Source organism: Hakea prostrata, chromosome 9 (genome assembly GCF_041222555.1).
Source record: "Hakea prostrata isolate BN-2017 chromosome 9, UWA_Hpros_2, whole genome shotgun sequence".
Taxonomy (NCBI): Eukaryota; Viridiplantae; Streptophyta; class Magnoliopsida; order Proteales; family Proteaceae; genus Hakea; species Hakea prostrata.
In genome coordinates this window covers 26634736-26654124 of record NC_142608.1, presented here as the reverse complement: position 1 = coordinate 26654124, position 19389 = coordinate 26634736, and the positions used below count along the sequence as shown (strand labels likewise).

The 19389-nt window shown below is 38.2% G+C and overlaps 1 protein-coding gene and 1 non-coding gene across 5 annotated transcripts in view; both read left to right on the top strand.

Moving 5' to 3' along the window:
• Positions 1–19389, top strand: part of LOC149005069 (lipid droplet phospholipase 1-like) — a 63623-nt gene that overhangs the window by 29463 nt on the left and 14771 nt on the right. The gene's annotated exons all lie outside the window — the stretch shown is intronic.
• LOC149005070 (small nucleolar RNA R71) lies at positions 561–667 on the top strand. The gene has a single exon (XR_016169985.1). It is a non-coding gene; the product is annotated as a small nucleolar RNA R71 (small nucleolar RNA).

Genomic DNA, 19389 nt, shown 5'->3' with positions numbered 1-19389 from the left:
AAGGTATTTGATTAGAGGGATTGGGCATTGAGTTTCGCCATGAAAAATTGGGGTGGTTTCGCCATCCTGGGTTGTAGGCATTGGAATATGGATCATTACCCAATTTAGAGACTCCTTGGGCCAAATGTGCATGCTCCTTAACAAACTTAGGGTATTGTGTAGCCAAATAGCAGTCAGTGACATGATGGGATAGGCTAGAATATAAAGCACATGCTTCAATCTGATTAGGTGGAGAAGAACTTGTAGGAAGTGGAGATGGGGTTTGTTGTCCTAATGACAAGAGATAATCCAATTTCTTAGATAACAAGTCAACTTTGGCACTCATCTCAACGGTAGGATTGATCTCATAGAGATCGCTCCTCTTTGGTTGCCCAATGGATGGAATCTTAATCCTAGCTGCTGAAGCATGGTGTTGGGAGTTTTCACTAAGGATCTCAAAAAGTTCCCATGCCTCATTCTCATTCTTGTGCATGAAAGTTCCACCACAAGAAGAATTAACCATTTGCCTATGTCGGTCTCTAAGGCCATCATAAAAACATTGAACCAATTGCCATTTAGGAATAGCATGGTGGGGGCACTTTCTAAGTAATTCTTTTAGTCTTTCCCAAGCCTCATGAAATTGTTCTCCTTCTTGTTGGGAGAAACTCGTTATCGCTCTCCTAATGCTATTGGTACGGCCAATGGGGAAGAACTTTTTAAGGAACTCCTGTTGCATTTCTACCCAAGTGGAAATTTTAACATTGTCCAAAAAATGAAGCCAATGCTTAGCTTTATCTTTAAGAGAGAATGGGAAAAGAAGTAACCTTAAACCATCAACTGAGAGGTTTTGAATTTTAACCGTGGAGGACACCTCTAAAAACTCATCTAAGTGCTTATAAGGCTCTTCATTGGCGAGTCCATAAAATGATGGTAGCATTTGAATGACACTAGATTTGATCTCATATTGAGCCGCCTCTATGTTAGGCAACTTAATACAAGAAACCGGAGTATATATCGTTGGAATGAAATGCTCACTCAAGGGCCTCATTGGAGGCTCATAGTTTGCCATGGTTCTTTGCCTTCTAAGGTTGGCCAAAGTCTCTTCTAACTCTAAGTCAAGTGGAGTCAACTCAGGGTTTAGGGACCGACGACCATGCATACACACAGAAGAATTAAAAAAAAAAAAAAAAGAAGCTAAATAAGTAAAATTAGAAGAAAATAACTATAGCAAAAGGGAGAGTTTAGGACGTACCTAAAGCGCAATCCACGTGATCTTTCGAACAAAAGTTACACATGTGGGATCTGAGGGATGGGGATTTTTAAAAATTAACCTAAACAACCCAACTAATGCAAATATTACAATTGAAAAGTCCTAGATACAATTATATCTAAGAATGAAAAGATAACAACCTAAACTAATTATCGAATCGCTACTCTTGCAGTTACCTACAAAACAAAAGAAAAAGAGATTAGTTAAATAAGCAAAGAAAAATAAAAAATAAAAAACACTAAAATTACTCTAAAAATTATGCCTAATTGACAAAAATCAATCCTAGCAACCGTGCTTTGGTTCCCCGGCAACGGCGCCAAAATTTGATCGTGTCGCTAACCAATCAAAAATAAAATCCTATACTAATCTAGCAAGCAGAAAGTACGGGGTCGAACTATGGGGAACTAAAAGGCTAAGTTACTAAGATTGAATTTAACAAAACTAAATTTAAACTAAATCTATTAACTAATGTAAAACGTTAACTGTGAATATGTGAAGATCTTTGGGATTTCGAATCCCCAATGCTTTTCCCTAACCGATATAACTCTACACTTCAAAGTAAATTAGGGATGGTCTTCCTAGATATGCCCTATCTTCGCAAGACTATCGTCCTTTGCGGAAGCTTGGCACGCTTAGTTCGCTGAGTTATAGAACATCTTTGGCCAAACTCAAACACAATCAACTAGAAGATATAGAACAATCAACTTAATGAAATAAGCATGGTTCATCTACATCCCAAAGCAAAGGAACTAGCTACTCATTATTACAAAGTTCATAAGAAAAATAAAGATGAAACATAGGGAGAGAGAGAGAGATGTGGTCTTCTTCTTCAGCAATGAGAGAGATGAGAGCCGCATTCGCCGTCTTCCTTTCTGTGGTTAGCTTCTCTTTTATGTCTCCCGCACACAATGAATCCCCTCTCTTTACCCGTAGATCCGACCTTTATTCTTTCGGAATTTGGGAAAACGCAAAATTGGAAAGTTGTAGATATTTTCAATATCGTTCCATAGCATCTTGAATCATCGAAATCCAAGCTCATACGAGAGAGATATGCCCAAAATACTGAAGGTAGTCTGTTTACCCGATTTTCAGATTTATTACCAATTTTGTTCCTTAGACCTCCACCTATTTCCAATTTGGCTAAGATCTCACTTTTCATGATTTCTTGAGCAGCAAGATTGAATGCCATGATTTAAAATCCACCAATATCTAATATATTTGCCAACTTTACTCCATATTATCTCTAATATCCAAAATCTCCTTATTCCTGAAAAATACACAAACATACTCAATTAGATCTCTTTAATTAAATAAGTATGGGGAATTAAATCAAATAAATAATGGTAAATGCATGCTTATCAAGTAGATAATAAAAAAGGGCCTATGATTAGGAGAAAAATCAATATCTAATCGCAGGCCTTTTCTTGCTTGCAACAATCTTCTTCTCCTCCTCTCTTCTCAGCAACTGGGTTAGTTACAGATTTCTGGGGTTCTGACAGGGTATCAGAGCCACGGTAACTAACACAGGTTTTTCTGCTTTTTCTCTGCTGATTTCATGACTTGGAGCTCTCGTTTCTGGTGTGCAGCCACCTGCTGCTGCATGTATGCAATTTCATTCCTTCTTTAACAACTCAAAAGGACCTAAAATGATGCTATATTAACCCAGGATCAAGTTGATATAGGTTGGTTTTTCTTTTCTTTTCTTTTGCTCTCTTTTTTTTTTATTCCCCTTCTGATTGAACTCTCTTCCTGCAATGGTGTTCTATCCAATTTTTGGATCTGGTTTAAGGTTCTATCTTCCTATTGTGAAAATCCTGGGATGATGTTCCCTTTATTCTTTGCTATATGTGTGTGATATACATGGTTTGGCTGTTTGTGGGGGGCTGAACTGCTGCTGCCCTGTTTTGGTATGATTTATTCCTGAATTTTTTTTAGGAACCGTATTCTATCCTTGCTGCCTTCAGTAATTTTTTGAGTGCTATAAGATTCTTGGAATATTTTTTTTGAATGATACTGTAGCCTAATTATCAGAATTGACTCCAACAAGTAGGATTTTTTTTCGTTTTGGTTGCTGCCTGCTGTAATAATATTCCTTTGCCTTGGTTCTGGTTGCTGTTTGTTGAATTCATCGTTATGGCCACTGAAATTGCTGTTGCCTCTTCAGAAAACCCTCTTACTACCCCTTCTTCAGACCATTTGTATATTCCGATTACCTCCATTAAACTTCTGGGTAGTTCAAATTATCTTTTGTGGGCCCAAGCTCTCCATGTTTACGTACTGATAAAAGGAAAATTATTAGTTATTGAGAATCCTGCACCCTCTGCTAAGGACAAGGATTATGATAGTTGGTCAAACGATAATGCAATCATTATGATTTGGTTATGGAATAGTATGGAACCTAGTATTGTGGCTGATGTTATGTTTCATTCGACTGCTAAGGGAATAGGTGACACGACTGCTAGGAGAAAAATATGAGTCGTGTCTACAATCTCTATGAAGAACTTTTCCAGTTCCAACTTCCAACAAACTGAGAACTCTCTGCAGGACTATTATAGTTCTTTTCAAGGAATGATGGAAGAACTGAACATGCTTCAGGCTATCGCTACAAACCTTGAGAGACTTCAAACCCAACACAATGAGTTTTTTGCCTAAAATTTTCTTGCTGGACTGGTTCCTGACCTTAAGCAGATAAAAGGCCATTTATTAGTTGGGGAAAGTTTGCCCACTCTGAGTGAAGTATTTTCTCATCTTTAGCGCTTTGCTTCTTCTAGTGCCTCCATTCCATCAGCTGATTCTAGGGGTAGTAGTTCTGTGTTTGCTTCTTCTCGTGGCCATGGTCATGGTCATGGTCGTGGTTGTGGTCGTGGTTCAAGGCGAGGTCGTTCATCTAGTGGTTATGGTGGTCACCTATGGATCGGGATTCCCATCAATGTATTTTTTGGTAATTCAGGACATTTGGTGGATACTTGTTGGGCTAAGAATGGTAATCCAGAATGGGCTCAACAATTAGCCAATCATGTGGTGTTTGATGGAGGTTCGGGGTCTTTTGACACAGTTCGTCCTACCAATACTACCACCACTACTTCAGGAGATCAATCTGAAAGTCTACATGATGATGTGAGCCAGTTTATGCATCGCCTACAAAACCTTCAGGCATCTACTTCCACTTCCCATGGGGCTTCTACATCCACTGGTACATTATCCCATGCAGGTACTCCTACTTTCTTACCCTCTACATCTTCACCTTGGATCATTGATTCCGGTGCTTCCACTCACATGATAGGTAAGTGTTGGATTCTACTAGGAGTTCAATTAGAGTTTGTATTCATGTAAATTTCTATTTCTTGTTACCCATGTAAGGGTATTTATGTAATAGTGTACTTTCCACTTAATTATAAATAGAGGGCTTGAGATCATTGATCACTAAGCCATTCTACTAATATCGTGTTTATCAACATGGTATCAGGGCCTAAGTTCGATTAGGGAAGAGGAGGAAAAAAATATCGCTGAGGAAAACCTACCTCAATTGCCGAGACGTCTCTCCGAAGCCATCACCTCTTGCTTTCGCTATCAACCCAATCTCTCCAGAAAGTCATCGCCTCTGCTTCCCACCCAAACTATCGCCGCTGTATACATCTTGAAGTCGACAGCAGGGTAAACCATTGATACATCTTGCCGTCGACAGCAGGGTAAACCATCGACTAGAAACATCACATCGGCTGCTCTAGAAGCCATCGCCTAAACCTGCTTCCGCCATCGACTCTTCTTCTGCAACTTCCCCATCACACCTAAACCTGCGTCTTTCGCCATTGACCATTGACTCTGCTTCCAGCACCATCGCCATCGGCATCGTCCTTCGCCATCACCGCCGCCATCGCCTCTACCATTGTCTCCGCCATCGTCCTAAACCCAGGTAAACCCTTCTGAAATCCCATCGATTTAAGCCAGGCCCTTCTGAAATCCCATTAAGCCCATCACCTGGACCAAACCAGACCTTATTTCTGAACCATATTTGGTCCTCCAATTTTATGGTTCAAAATCCTATTTTGTTTTTATATATATATATATATATATATAATATTATTGATGTTTCAGAGGTTCATATTTTTCAGAGTTTATTTGTTTTAGCAAAAATAAATAAAAAAAAGAAAAAGGGAGGAGATTTTGTTCAGCTATTGCATTCTGCGACATTTCTGTTACTTCGAAAGGGTGAAGACTGAAGAACTGCAGATAATTTTGTCAACATGACAACTATTGATGGTACTCTTGCTCCCACTGTCTCCGAACATTACCCCACTCTTCATTCTCTTTCGGTAACATTTGATGGAACAAATTATTTGATTTGGTCCCGATCTGCTTACCTAACTATTGCCAGAAGAGGACTTGTTGGACACATTACGGGCACCACTGTCAAACCTACTACCACAGGCATTTCACAGGATAAATGGATCTCGAATGACTCTCTTATTATGTCATTTCTTTTGAATTCCATGATTCCAAATATTGCCCGTGGATATCTATTACTTGATACTGCAGCCCAAATCTGGAAGGCTACTATTGAAACATATGGACAGTTGGGGAATGATGCACAGGTTTATGAGCTATGAAAGAAGCTTCATGAGACTACCCAAAAGGAACTGACTGTGGCCCAATATTATGCTGCGTTGCAATCTCTTTGGCAGGAGTTGGATCATTATGGGAATTACTATCCCACTATCCCAGATGATGTGACTACTTATAAGAAGCACATTGATAAGATTGGGGTATATGACTTCTTGGCAGGTTTGAATGTGGAGTACGATCAGATCAGAGTGCAAGTATTAAGTCGTTCTCCCTTTCCTACACTAGAACAGTCTTATGCTCTTGTTCAGTGTGAGGAAAGTCGTTGATTAGCCATGCTTCATACTCCTATTATGGAGAAATCAGCCTTACAGTCTGTTCGCACTAAATTTGATCCAGCTAAAGAGATTGTCAAGTGTGAGCATTGTCACAAACCATATCATACCAAGGCCAATTGTTGGAAATTGCATGGGAAGCCTGCTGATTTTGAGCATAAAAGAGCTCAAAGAAAGGGAAAACCAAAGGCTAATATTTCTGAGACAGTTTCCACCACACCCTCTGCAGACGTTGGTTTTTCACAGGAGGAGTTAGCTAGTCTGCGACGTATTCTGCAGTCTTGTACTTCCAGTACAGCCTCTACCACTGCTTCCTCTACTACCCATACTAACTCCTACCTTGCTACTTCAGGTAAAACTTTTACATGCTTCCAAGTTTCTTCAGTTTCTACTCTTTGGATCATTGATACAGGAGCCATAGATCATATGACAGGTTTATCTTCCTTTTTCTTACAATATTCTTCAACTTCTGGAAAGGATAAAGTTCGAATTGCTGATGGCTCCTATTCTTCCATTGTTGGAAAAGGGACCATTTAGCATTCTCCATCACTTTCTTTGTCTAAAGTTTTACATATTCCCTCTTTCTTTACTAACTTGCTCTCTATCAGTAGTCTTACACATAACTTGAATTGTAAAGTGATTTTCCCCCCATTTTACTGTGTCTTCTAGGATCTGGTCACGGGGAAGGAAATTGGATGTGGTAAACTAGACAATGGACTTTATTTGCTCGAGCCGATTGGAGGATCTGCTTCTGCTCTGACTACATCTTCTAATCCAGTCCATTCGGTAATATCAGACCTTCATCAGTGGCATAGTAGGCTAGGTCACCCCCCTCTAGGAACTCTTAAGAAAATATTTCTTAATTTGGTTTCTTATTGTAATAAGGATAATTTTTTTTTTGTGAAGCCTGCATTTTTGCGAAGCATACTCGTTTTACTTATTTACCTTCTTTTTATAATAGAAAATCTATTCCTTTTATGCTCATTTATATCGATGTGTAGGGTCCCTGCCAACGTGTGTCTATTACTAGCCATAGGTACTTTGTTACTTTTATTGATTGTCACTCTTGTTTTACATGGATTTATCTTTTGAAACAAAAAAAATTGAGGTTTTCCGATGTTTTCGTGATTTTCATAATATGATTAAAACTCACTTCAATGCCACTATGAAGATCCTTCACAGTGACAATGGCACATAGTATATTGATGGTGAATTTCAGAGATACTCTCTGACTCTGGCATAATACACCATACCAGTTGGGTGGATATGGCCACCCAAAATGGGGTTGCCAAAAGGAAGAATCGGCATCTTTCAGAAATAGCTCATTCAATTATGATTGCTATGAATGTACCTAACCAATACTGGAGTGATGCTATACTCACTGCTTCTTACCTTATAAATAGGATGCCTAGTAGGATACTTAGTTTTAAATATCCTAATGAGATTCTCCAGGGAGTCTCTTCTTTTATTATTACCCCAAAGATTTTTGGATGTGTGTGTTATGCCAGAATCATAGCCCACCAGAGTAAATTGGCTCCCCGCGGCCTACGTTGCATATTTTTGGGTTATTCTGCTACTCAGAAAGGATACAAATGTTATCCTCCTTCCAGGAAAAACATTTTATCCATGGATGTAATTTTTAATGAGTCTTGCCCTTATTATACACCTCTCCAGGGGGAGAGTCCTAAAGGAGAGGTGTTCTTTCCAACTCTAGATCTTCCTATCACACACCAACACAACTTAAGAGTTCAAGAAGAGTTTCCTGACCAGGGGGAGACTTCGGTCAGTATACCTGAGGACTCTAATCCTCCCCATTCATTTTCTGAACCATGTGAAGAACCTAGCCAGGGGGAGACCACTTTTGTGAGGCACACTGTTGAAGTTTTTCAAAACCGGATTGACCAGAATAAGGAGGTGCAGACTTATTAGAGGAAGAATTACAACCAGCTAAAGCAGGTGGAGAAATGTGACACATTACCACTTCAGTCTCCTGCTCCAAAATCAGATTCTACTGTTCCCCTTGAGGTATCTTCTTCTGATCTTCCTATTGCTATGAGAAAAGGAGTCAGACCTTGCACTCAGCATCCCATAGCTAAATATGTCTCTTATGACTCTTTGTTTGACTCATACCGTGCTTTTATATCCTCTTTATCATCTATACCTGTTCCTAAAAGTTGGCAAGAAGCCTATGCCAATAAGAGATGGAAGGCAGCTATGGTAGAGGAAATGCAGGCAATGAAGAAAAATGACACTTGGGAGCTGGTTACACTTCCTCAAGGAAAAAAACAAGTGGGTTGCAAATGGGTGTTTGTGGTTAAACAAAATATCGATGGATCAGTCAACAAGTTGAAAGCTAGATTAGTTGCAAAGGGGTTTACCCAGACCTATGGGATTGATTATCAGGAGACTTTTGCCCCTGTTGCTAAACTAAACACTATCAGAGTTCTGTTGTTTGTAGCTGTGAACAAATATTGGAATTTGCACCAACTAGACGTAAAGAATGCCTTCTTACATGGGGAGTTAGCGGAAGAAGTCTATATGGAAATCCCACATGGTTTCTCCGATGACAATACTGCAGGGAAAGTTTGTTTATTGAAGAGGTCAATTTATGGGTTAAAACAGTCTCCTAGATGCTGGTTTGGACGCCTCCTGAAGGCAATGACTTTTATTGGGTACAAGCAAAGCAATGCTGATCATACACTATTTGTCAAGAAGTCAGGTACTAACATCACACTTCTCATTGTTTATGTAGACGATATTGTGATCAGAGGGAATGATGGTGAAGAAATGTAAAGGTTGAAGGACTTTCTTGGCAGAGAGTTTGTGATTAAAAATCTAGGGAAGTTACAGTATTTCTTAGGGATTGAGGTGGCTCGATCAAAGAAGGGTATATTTCTATCCCAAAGAAAGTATGTCCTAGATTTATTATCAGAAGTGGAATGTTGGGGTGTAAAGTAGTTGATACCCCTATTGAAGCTGGAGCTAAACTTAAAGAAAAAGAGGGAGAACCAGTGGACAAAGGAAGATATCAAAGGCTGGTAGGGAAGCTTATTTACTTGTCATACACCAGGCTAGACATCGCTTATGCCGTGGGGATAGTGAGCCAATTCATGCATGATCCATATTTAGCTTATATGAAGGCTATTACCAGAATACTACAGTATTTGAAGGGAACTCTTGGAAAAGGAATACTTTTGTCTCCCACTGATAATTTAAAAGCAGAAGCATACACTGATGTAGATTGGGTTGGATCTCCAAACAGGAAGTCAATTATAAGTTACTATACCTTTGTTGGAGGTAATTTAATTGCTTGGAGAAGTAAGAAACAGAATGTGGTAGCTTTATCCAGTACTGAAGCTGAATATAGAGCTATGGTTCATGGAGTTTGTGAGCTACTATGGTTGAAAGACTTGCTGCAAGATATTGGAGTCCAAGTTCCAAACCCAATGATGTTATATTGTGACAATAAGGCTGCTATTAGTATTGTTAATAATCCGGTGCAACATGATCAAACTAAGCACATTGAAATTGACAGGTTTTTTGTCAAAGGAAAGCGGAGCAAGGGCTTATCTGCATGCATTTTGTGAGGTCTGGAGACCAAGTAGTAGATGTTTTCACTAATGGTTTGAAAAAAAGAGATTTCCTTCCTATTGTAGGCAAGTTGGGCATGACTAATATCTATGCCTCAACTTGAGGGGGAGTGTTGGATTCTATTAGGAGTTCAATTAGAGTTTGTATTCATGTAAATTTCTATTTCTTGTTACCCAAGTAAGGGTATTTATGTAATAGTGTACTTTCCACTTAATTATAAATAAAGGGTTTGAGATCATTGATCACTAAGCCATTCTACCAATATTGTGTTTATCAATAGTAAGTCATAATTATTTACTTCCTTTTCTGCATCTACCCATCCCTCATTTGTCATTATAGCCAACGGACCTTCCACTCGAATTTTAGAAACTAGTAATGTATCACTCACATTTTCTTTTACTTTATCATCTGTTTTACATGTTGACCAATTTCCATTTAATCTTCTATTTGTTAGTCAACTAAGTCCTTAAACTGTGTTGTGACCTTTACTCCTACATCCTAATTTTTCAGGGCCTTTAAACAAAGATGACTATTGGTGGAGGGTATGAGAAGGACGGTTTGTACTACCTAGACTACACCGCTCCTGCTTGTTCCACTGCTGCTATTTCAACTAGAGAAGTCTTTGCTTTTTAGTGGCTTTGTAGACTAGGACACCTATTCCTTTCCCATTTACAACTATTATTTCCTTCTTTTAAATATTGTCTACGCTGAATTGTGAAGCATATGATTTAGGAAAACACCACCGTGTTTCCTACCCGACTTGGTTTGATAACCATAGTAGTTGATTGTTTGATTTAGTACATTTTGAAATTTGGGGTCCCATGATGTATTTTTTAATTGCCACGGTTTTCAATATTTTGTTACTTTTGTTGATGATTATTCCCGATTGATATGGCTGTACTATTAAAGGATATAACAAATTTTTTGCCTATTTTTTATAACTTGTCAATAAGATTAAAACTTAATTCTCCTTACCTATTAGGATATTTTGGTTTGACAATGCTTTGGAATATGTTCAACATGATATTTCTATTTTGTGAGAATAATGTGATCATTCACCAAACTAGTTGTTTCTACATCCCATAACAAAATAGCGTTGCTGAGCTAAAAAACCATCATCTTCTTTAGGTCACTCATGCCCTCATGTTCCATATGCATGTCCCTAAACAATATTGGTGTGATGGGGTTTTGACTGCTTGTCATCTAATTAATAGGATGCCCTCTGTACTCTAAAATGAATCCCCTTTTTTCAATTGTGTTTCCAACTTTATCCCTATTTCCTGTTCAACCTAGTGTATTTGGGTGTTTCTATTTTGTTAATAATCATTTGGTCACTGACAAACTTTCCCCCGTCAACCAAATGTGTGTTTCTAGGATACTCTCCTACCCAGAAGGGTTATTGGTGCTATAACCCTATCACCTGCCGATAGTTTGTCAGTGCCAATGTGACTTTCTTTGAGGACACATCTTATTTTGTCCGCTCTAGTGGCCCTTAAGACAATCGCTTTTCCCAACCCCCTCTCTCCATCCCGTCTTTTGTTCCTATGCCCCCCCTATAGGTATATTACTGGCAACAAGCAAGGGGCATCACTAGTCCACCAACTACAACTGGTCCTCCACCATCCTTTGCTCCACCGTCCTCCTCGAATGAAGCTCTTGTTGTCTTGTCATCGGATGACTTACCTGTTGCTCTCCGTAAATGTAAACTTTCTTGCACCTTGTGTTCTAATGTCGTTTACCCAGTTGATCGCTTTGTTTCCATATCTTATTTACGCCCTAATATGTATAACCTTATTTCTCTTTCCACTATTACTATTGCTCCTCACCACTCTGTGGCTCTCCAAAACCCTTATTGGAAAGTTGCTATGGGTAGGTAAATGGATGCTTTAACTTCTTGACAAACGTGGACCTTAGTCAACTTGCCTCCTGATAAGGATGTGGTTAAGTGTTGTAGGGTGTTTACAGTCAAGTATCATTCTAATTTCTAACGGCACCATTGAGTGGCTCAAAGCTTGTTTGGTTGCCAAAGGGTGCACTCAAACTTAAAGTGTTGTTTATTTTGAGACTTTCTTTCTTGTGGCTAGATTGAATTTTGTTTGTCTCATTGTATCTCTGGCAGTTAATTTTGATTAGCGACTCCTACATTTGGATATAAAAAATGCTTTCCTATATGGTGATCTTTATGAAGAGTGTACATGGAGCAACCTCTTGGTTGACGTTGCTTAGGGGGAATCGGAACCGGGGTGCAAACTGCATTAAGCTTTCTATGGGTTCAAACAATCACCGAAGGCATGGTTTGAGAAGTTTAGTAGTATGGTCACCACCTATGGATTTCATCAATGTTTTTCAAATCACTTTATATTTGTCCACCATAAAGATGACAAAGTGGTTGTTATGGTTGTATGTGTAGATGACATAATTATCTCTGGAAATGACAAGGCTGGCATTAAAGAGGTGAAGGCTCAACTACAAACTCATTTTAAAACCAAGGACCTTGGGGACCTTCACTACTTTCTTGGGATTGAGATGATTCACAGCAAGAAAGGGATTAGCCTATCCCAACATAAGTATGTATCAGAACTTCTTACTGACACTAGAATGCTTGCTTCAAAACTAGTGGACATCCCATTTGATCCTCACCGGAAGTTTGGAGTCAATGATGGGGAGTTATTTGATGATGTCCATAGTTACAGGAGCCTAGTTGGGAAGCTAATTTATCTCATTGTTAGGAGACCTAATATCACCTTTGTTGTTGGAGTTCTGAGTCAATTTATGCAATCTTCTAGGAAGGCTCATTGGAATGCTGTTGCTCGAGTGCTTCGATATCTTAAGGGTTCTCCCGGCAAGGGGCTAATTTATCACCCCAACAGGCATATGGGTTTAGTAGCCTTTTCTGATGTAGATTGGGTAGGATCTGCCAGTGATCGACATTCTACTATTGAATATTATACTTTTCTTGGAGGTAACCTAGTTGCATGGCGGAGTAAAAAACAGAGTACCATTGCAAGGTCTAGTGCTGAAGCCGAATACAAAGCTATGGCCCACACTGCTGCTGAACTCATGTGACTTAGGTTACTACTTCTTGAGTTGGGTTTCTTATTTAACTTTCCAATGAAGATGCTCTTTGCCAATCAAACTGCTATTTACATTGCAAGTAATCATGTGTTCCATGAGTGAACCATGCATATAGGAGTGGATTGTCACTTCATCTGAGATGCAGTGATGAAGAAGTTGATTGTCACTTCCTTTGTGTCCTCCTCTAATTAGTTAGCAGATATGCTTACCAAAGGGCTATTTACCCCTAGCTTTCGCACTAATTGTACCAAGCTAGGCATGGGTGATTTGTATGCTCCAGCTTGGGGGGGGGGGGCTGTAAAAGATCCTAGTAGCAGTAGCATGGGTATTTTGGTCTTTTTGATTTAGGTAACTAGTAGGGTTTATTTGGAGTATTTAGAGTTGCTAGTCTGCTGTATTAGTGTAGGGCCAGATCTGTAATAATCTTTATTTCCTTTTTTAATTTAAGAAGATAATAGAAAAGGGCCTGCGATTAGGAGAAAAATCAATCTCTAATCTCAGGCCTCTTCTTGCTTGCGACAATATTCTTCTCTCTTCTTAACAATCAGGTTAGTTACAGACATGATTCAAGACTTGCCGCTTCCAAAAACCGAGATCTTGACCAAGCTGGTGAGATCTTGGTCAAGCTATGGTCTTTTTTTGGGCCAACTTGATGGCCCATCTTGGTGGGTTTTAGGGTTCAGGTTGGGCTCAAACTTGGTAGTTAGGCTAATTTAGGCCTTCTGAACATACTGATGGCATTGGATTTGTGAGAAAACAAACCTAAATATGAGTTCTAAGTGGACCCTAGGTGTGAAATCAAAATATTGCAAGATTGAGGAATGCAAGGTTATACAACATGTAATGTAAAACCTTTAAGACTTATAAATGAAAAGTAAGTATATAAAATACATCAAAGAACTTAAATGTCATCAAAATTCCATCCATATGAGTATCACAATCTTGACTCTCGAGAATAGAATAATAAAATTATACAACCATTGGAAGTTCTATGCAAGTCATAACTCATAAGTTCATAAGACAAGCATAGAATGGTTGGTCTTCCTTTGGTGTTGTAGATGTGTTAAGAGTAATTGCCAGTGAAAATCCAGCTGAAATCCACAAAAAATGGGGCAAAAATTGAGAGTTCTAGTGAGATATGGAGAGATAGGCAAGATCTCAAGTGAGATGTGGGAATCTCGCTCTATATCTCATCTCACTGTTGTTAAGAAGATGAGATATAGATCTCAATTGAGCTATATGTCTCGCCCTTCATCTCTTCTCACCTTCTTAAAAAAGCGACATATCTTGTGAGATCTCAAACCATGGTTACTGATTTCTGGGTTCTAAGACATATCTTCATTTTTTTTTTTTTATGTTTTTCCTATAGCTATATATTTGGTGCATCTAGTAGGCAGCTGGTGTTGTATTTTATCTAGCCAATCCTCTTCTGGTTATATCCTTTATTGAGTGTGCCTATTATCTATAGTTTTGATTATATGTCAGTTACTGTGCCTCATTGGAATGGAGCCTCTCTTCAGTGATATGTTATCAAAGGCTTCCATTTCATGGTTATGTGTAGGTTAAGAAACTACCTAAAAGTACAGAATTAGATTAGCACATTTGAACCTTGGTTCCCTAATGGATAAGAAAGTCTAGAATTAATTGATGTGATGAGGAGAAAAAGAATTAGTATTGTTGGATAATTCAAGAGACTAGATCTAAGGGTTAAAAAGCTAAGGAATTGGATGCCTTTAAATTGTGGTATAGGAGAGGGCAGAGTAATTGAACTGTACTGGACGTGGTAGTGGATAAATATCTTAAGAATGATGTGGTGAATGTTAGTAGACTTGAAGCTAGGATTATATTTTTCCAAACTTGTGTTAGAGAAAAGAGGTAGTCAAATTTTCAGTGCTTACACTCCCCAGGTATGATTGGACAAAGTAGTAAGTTGCAATTCTGGGAACACTTGGGAGAGATTAGTGCAAAATATTAGTCAAGGAGCAAAGGTTATTGTTAAATGGTCATGGAGGGATAAATTCTGGAGGATATGAAATTGTACATGGAGGTTATGGATTTCATGAGAGGAATATAGGGGTAATATTTATTGTTTATGATCTGTCCATTTTAAACACCTACATTGAAGGGAGTGGAGTGTCTATTCACCTAAAAGAAGTGGACATCGGAAGAGCCAAACAGAACACATCTTAACTAGAATATCTGATAGATTTTTTGTAAGAGCTGTAAAGTTATCCTGAGGGAGACACAAACAATTCCACATAGATTGGTTTCATGGATATGTGTCTTATCCTGCAAGCTCATATGATAACTGAGCATCCTTGCCCATAATGTAAGGGGTGAAATTGGTAGGAAACTCTTTAGTACGAACTGTTATAACAAACATCAACAAATAAGAATAAAATGAGAAACAAACAAAGACAACACAAAGATTTACTGTGGTTCACATACCAACATGATGGGCTATGTCCATGGTAAAGCTCAAGAACTTTCACTATGTATGGAAGAGGGTTACTCTAGGGACTCTCAAAACACCCAACATGGTGTTAAAAACTCTCTCCTAAAACCATAAGCTGAAAATCCCCAAACTCTCACATGGGCTTTACAATAGAATGTGAGATATATAAATAATACTCTAACCAGGGAGACAGGTTGATCTGTCGGGTTGGTTCAAGCCCTTTGCGTCCATCACATATCTCAGAAAATGGGTCACTTGGGTTGCCACCAAAGTATGTCGGAGTAGGTCCCTTTGAAACCAGGTACAAGAATTCAAGGCATACATAACAAATTGGTCAAACAAGGAAAGTAAAACATGGACGGAGATACCAATTTTATGCAAAATGAGACTAGTAGGGGATGAATGAGGTCCTAGGAGAATTGAAAGAAAGCATCATTCTCCTAAGGAGACCTAGTGGTGGGGCGATGATTCCAAGGAGCCATCAAGGTTCAAAGAGATACTTTCAAGGGTTGATAATGGACTAAGGATGTGAAAGGTCTCAAAAGGTTTAAATCTGAGAGAAATTGAGCTAAGAAGATCGTGATGAATGCAAGAGTGAGGAAACATGGATAACTTTTTAACGACATGAACACCAAAAAGTGGGAAAGAGCCATCTATAAGATAAGTAGAATGAGTGAAGGGAGTGGAGACTCTGTCCATGTGAAATGTGCATTAAAACTTAAAAGAGTGATAATGGAAGAATCATTGTAAGCAAAGAGGAGATCAAGGAGAGATGAAATCATGATTTCTACAGCTTACTTAATGAAACAAATCAAAGATATAATGAATTAGAAGAAGGCACTACACATTGAATCACTTGTTAGAGGTATATACAAAAAATTATGGCTTCTTAGGTAAAACATAACCTAGAAAGATGAACTAGCCAAAAGCTTAGGGATCACTGGCTTATCTTGGTTAACTAAGGTGTTTAATAAGGTAATGTGCATTGAGAAGATGCCAACTGAATGGAAGAGAAACTTTTTGGTTCAATTCTACATAAATGAAGGCAGTATGCAAATTTGCAACAGCTATGTAGACATAAAGAATGAGTCATATTATGAAATTATGGGCTAGGGTTATTAAAATAGACTTTAGAAAAGAGATCACTAATTCGAAGAACCACTATGGTTTTATGTCAAGAAGATATATAATAGATGCTTTCTACCTACTTAGAAGACTTCTGGACATATTTAGATAGCATGATGATCTCCATATGGTGACATTTTTTCTTGGCAGATGACACGACCTTGATGTCTAGTTAGATTTATGGAGATCAACTTTGGAATTAAAAAGTTTTAAGATTAGAAGAATAAAGATGGAGTATATGTTATGTGACTTTAGGGCCTGTTTGGTTACATGAGTCTTGAGATTTCAAATATCTAGAGATTTCAAATCTATAGATTTCAAATCTATGGAGTTATAATTTATAAAATTAGATGTTTGGTTGTAGAATAAAATCTGTGGATTCATCCTAAAATACTATTTGATCGACGTGATTTTTGTGAATGTGCAAATGTATAGCTTTTTTGAAATCTCTGGATTTCACCCCTTACCCATAAATCTACAGATTCACGTTTTTAGTGTAAAAAGGTGAATCTCTAGATTTCATGAATCTAGAGATTTTTACAACCAAACGGGTATAATTCTCAGATTCATGAATCCAGAGATTTCAAATCTCTGGATTCACGTAACCAAACAGGCCCTTAAGGAGTCTAGGACAGATAATGAGGAGGTGAAAGTTGATGAGATTGAGATTTCACAATGATTGTAACAGAATTAAATTAAATTAATTAACTATAAATAATAGAGAGTTGAAGGAAGAGGGAAGAAGTGGTGGAGAAGAAGAGATGGAGGAGGGAAGAGAGAGTTGGCAAGATGCAGCTCTCCCCTTTAACAATGTATTTATTATTGAAAAGTTTCCAAATTAGAGACATCTTCAACAGATTCCTAAATCTGGTTATTAGATCTTCAAATATTACTATGCTAAAATAGATTTATTTGATAATTTATTTGATACCCAAGTAACAAGAGGGGAAGGAAACAAATCTGCTTAAGTATTGCTTGCTAATCAACAACAACAACAACAACAATAAGCCTTGTCCCAACTAAATGGGGTCGGCTACATGGATTCTTGCCCTCCAATCAGTTCTGTTCGAGGCCATGCTAGATACAAGGCCTAAGCTATACATATCCTTTCTTACCACTTCTCCTAAGGTTATCTTAGGTCTACCCTAGCTCTTCTAGTTCCTTCAATATGGATTATATCACTTCTCCATACAGGAGCATTTATAGGTCTCCGTTGAACGTGGCCGTGCCACCTCAAACGACTTTCTCTAAGCTTATCACTTACGGGAGCAACTCTAATATGATCGTTTCTTATCTTATCTATCCTAGTTTTGCCACTCATCCATCTTAGCATCCTCATTTCTGCTACACTGAGTTTATCTATATGATTCTTTTTAACAACCCAACACTCTGCACCGTACATCATAGCTGGTCGAACAACGGTCCTATAAAATTTTCCTTTAAGCTTTAATGGAATACGCCGATCACATAAGACCCCGGACGCACCTCTCCACTTCATCCACCCTATTTTAATTCTTTGGGAAACCTCATCTTCTAAATCACCTCTTTTACTTATGATTGAACCTAGGTACCTAAAACAATCACTCTGAGGAATCTCTTTATCGTCAAGTATCACCACCTCATCATCTGCCCGATCATGACTAAAGTTACAAACTAAATATTCTGTCTTCGATCTACTAAGTTTAAAGCCTTTTGATTCCAAAGCCACTCTCCATGATTTTAATTTGGTATTAATCCCCACTTGGGTCTCATCAATCAACACAATATCATCCGCAAAAAGCATACACCAGGGGACCTCATCTTGAATGTCTTTGGTTAATTCATCCATTACCAGTGCAAATAGATATGGGCTTAAAGTTGACCCTTGATGTAGCTCAAATGTTATCGGGAATTCATTACTTTGTCCCCCCACTGTGTTAACACTAGTCACCGAACCATCATACATATCCTTAACTATATCTATATATTTACTTGCAACACTTCTTTTCTCTAGTACTTGCCAAATTAATGCTCTAGGGACTCTATCATAAGCTTTTTCTAGGTCAATAAATACCATATGAAGATCTTTCCTACATTCTCTTTACCTTTCCATAAGTCTCCTAATTAAGTAAATAGCCTCCGTTGTAGATCTTCCCGGCATAAACCCAAATTGGTTCTCCGTACCTATTGCTTGCTAATCAAGCTACATAAAAATAGAAGGTGCAAAAAATAGAAAGTGATATCATAATTTAATAAATAGGAGGTAAGGAAATAAAATATTATCTAATTCAATATATGGGGGACCCCACATAATGTTGTTACCACTGAAGTGGTAAATCATGCATATCTTAACACTCCCCCTTAAGCTGGAATATACATATTCAAAGGCTACAGCTTGGAATTACAAGAAAATATATTAAAGGCTCCATCATCTTGAACACAAGTGGCAATAGCATACATCGATAACATCGAGCGAACTTCACCTAGGAGATGATCAACAACAACTTAAAAAATCAACATTTAATTCTTCATGTTGAACGACTCATCCAATAAAGAGAACAATTGGCGTTATTGAAGATGAACAGAGTCCATAAGTATAATGGCATCAAAGGCACATAATGCTAGCAGTAGAGAAGAATCTCCACACTAAAGATAAATATTGTAGCTCCAGTGTCCAGACATAAGCTCTTGCAAGAAGGCTAGTAGTAGGTAAAAGGCAATACTGGTTATTGTCAAGGTGTGAAATTTCACTAGTTTTGGTAATCTCGGTACACACTGAGATGGTTGAAATACTGAAATTTCATCAAATTTCGGAATCTTCTTTTAAATTTTGACCCTTAATTTCATTGGGGTTTTTTTTTTGGGTTAGTCTGGCTTGGTTGTGGCCATTAAGCGTAATTTAAGGCTAATAAACACACTAGGAGTGTTATTAGCCTGGAAAATTCTCAGCTATATGCAGGGCGAACCGAAAGCCTGGAACATGAATTAAAAAAAAATCAATGTAAATATGGATATTATGG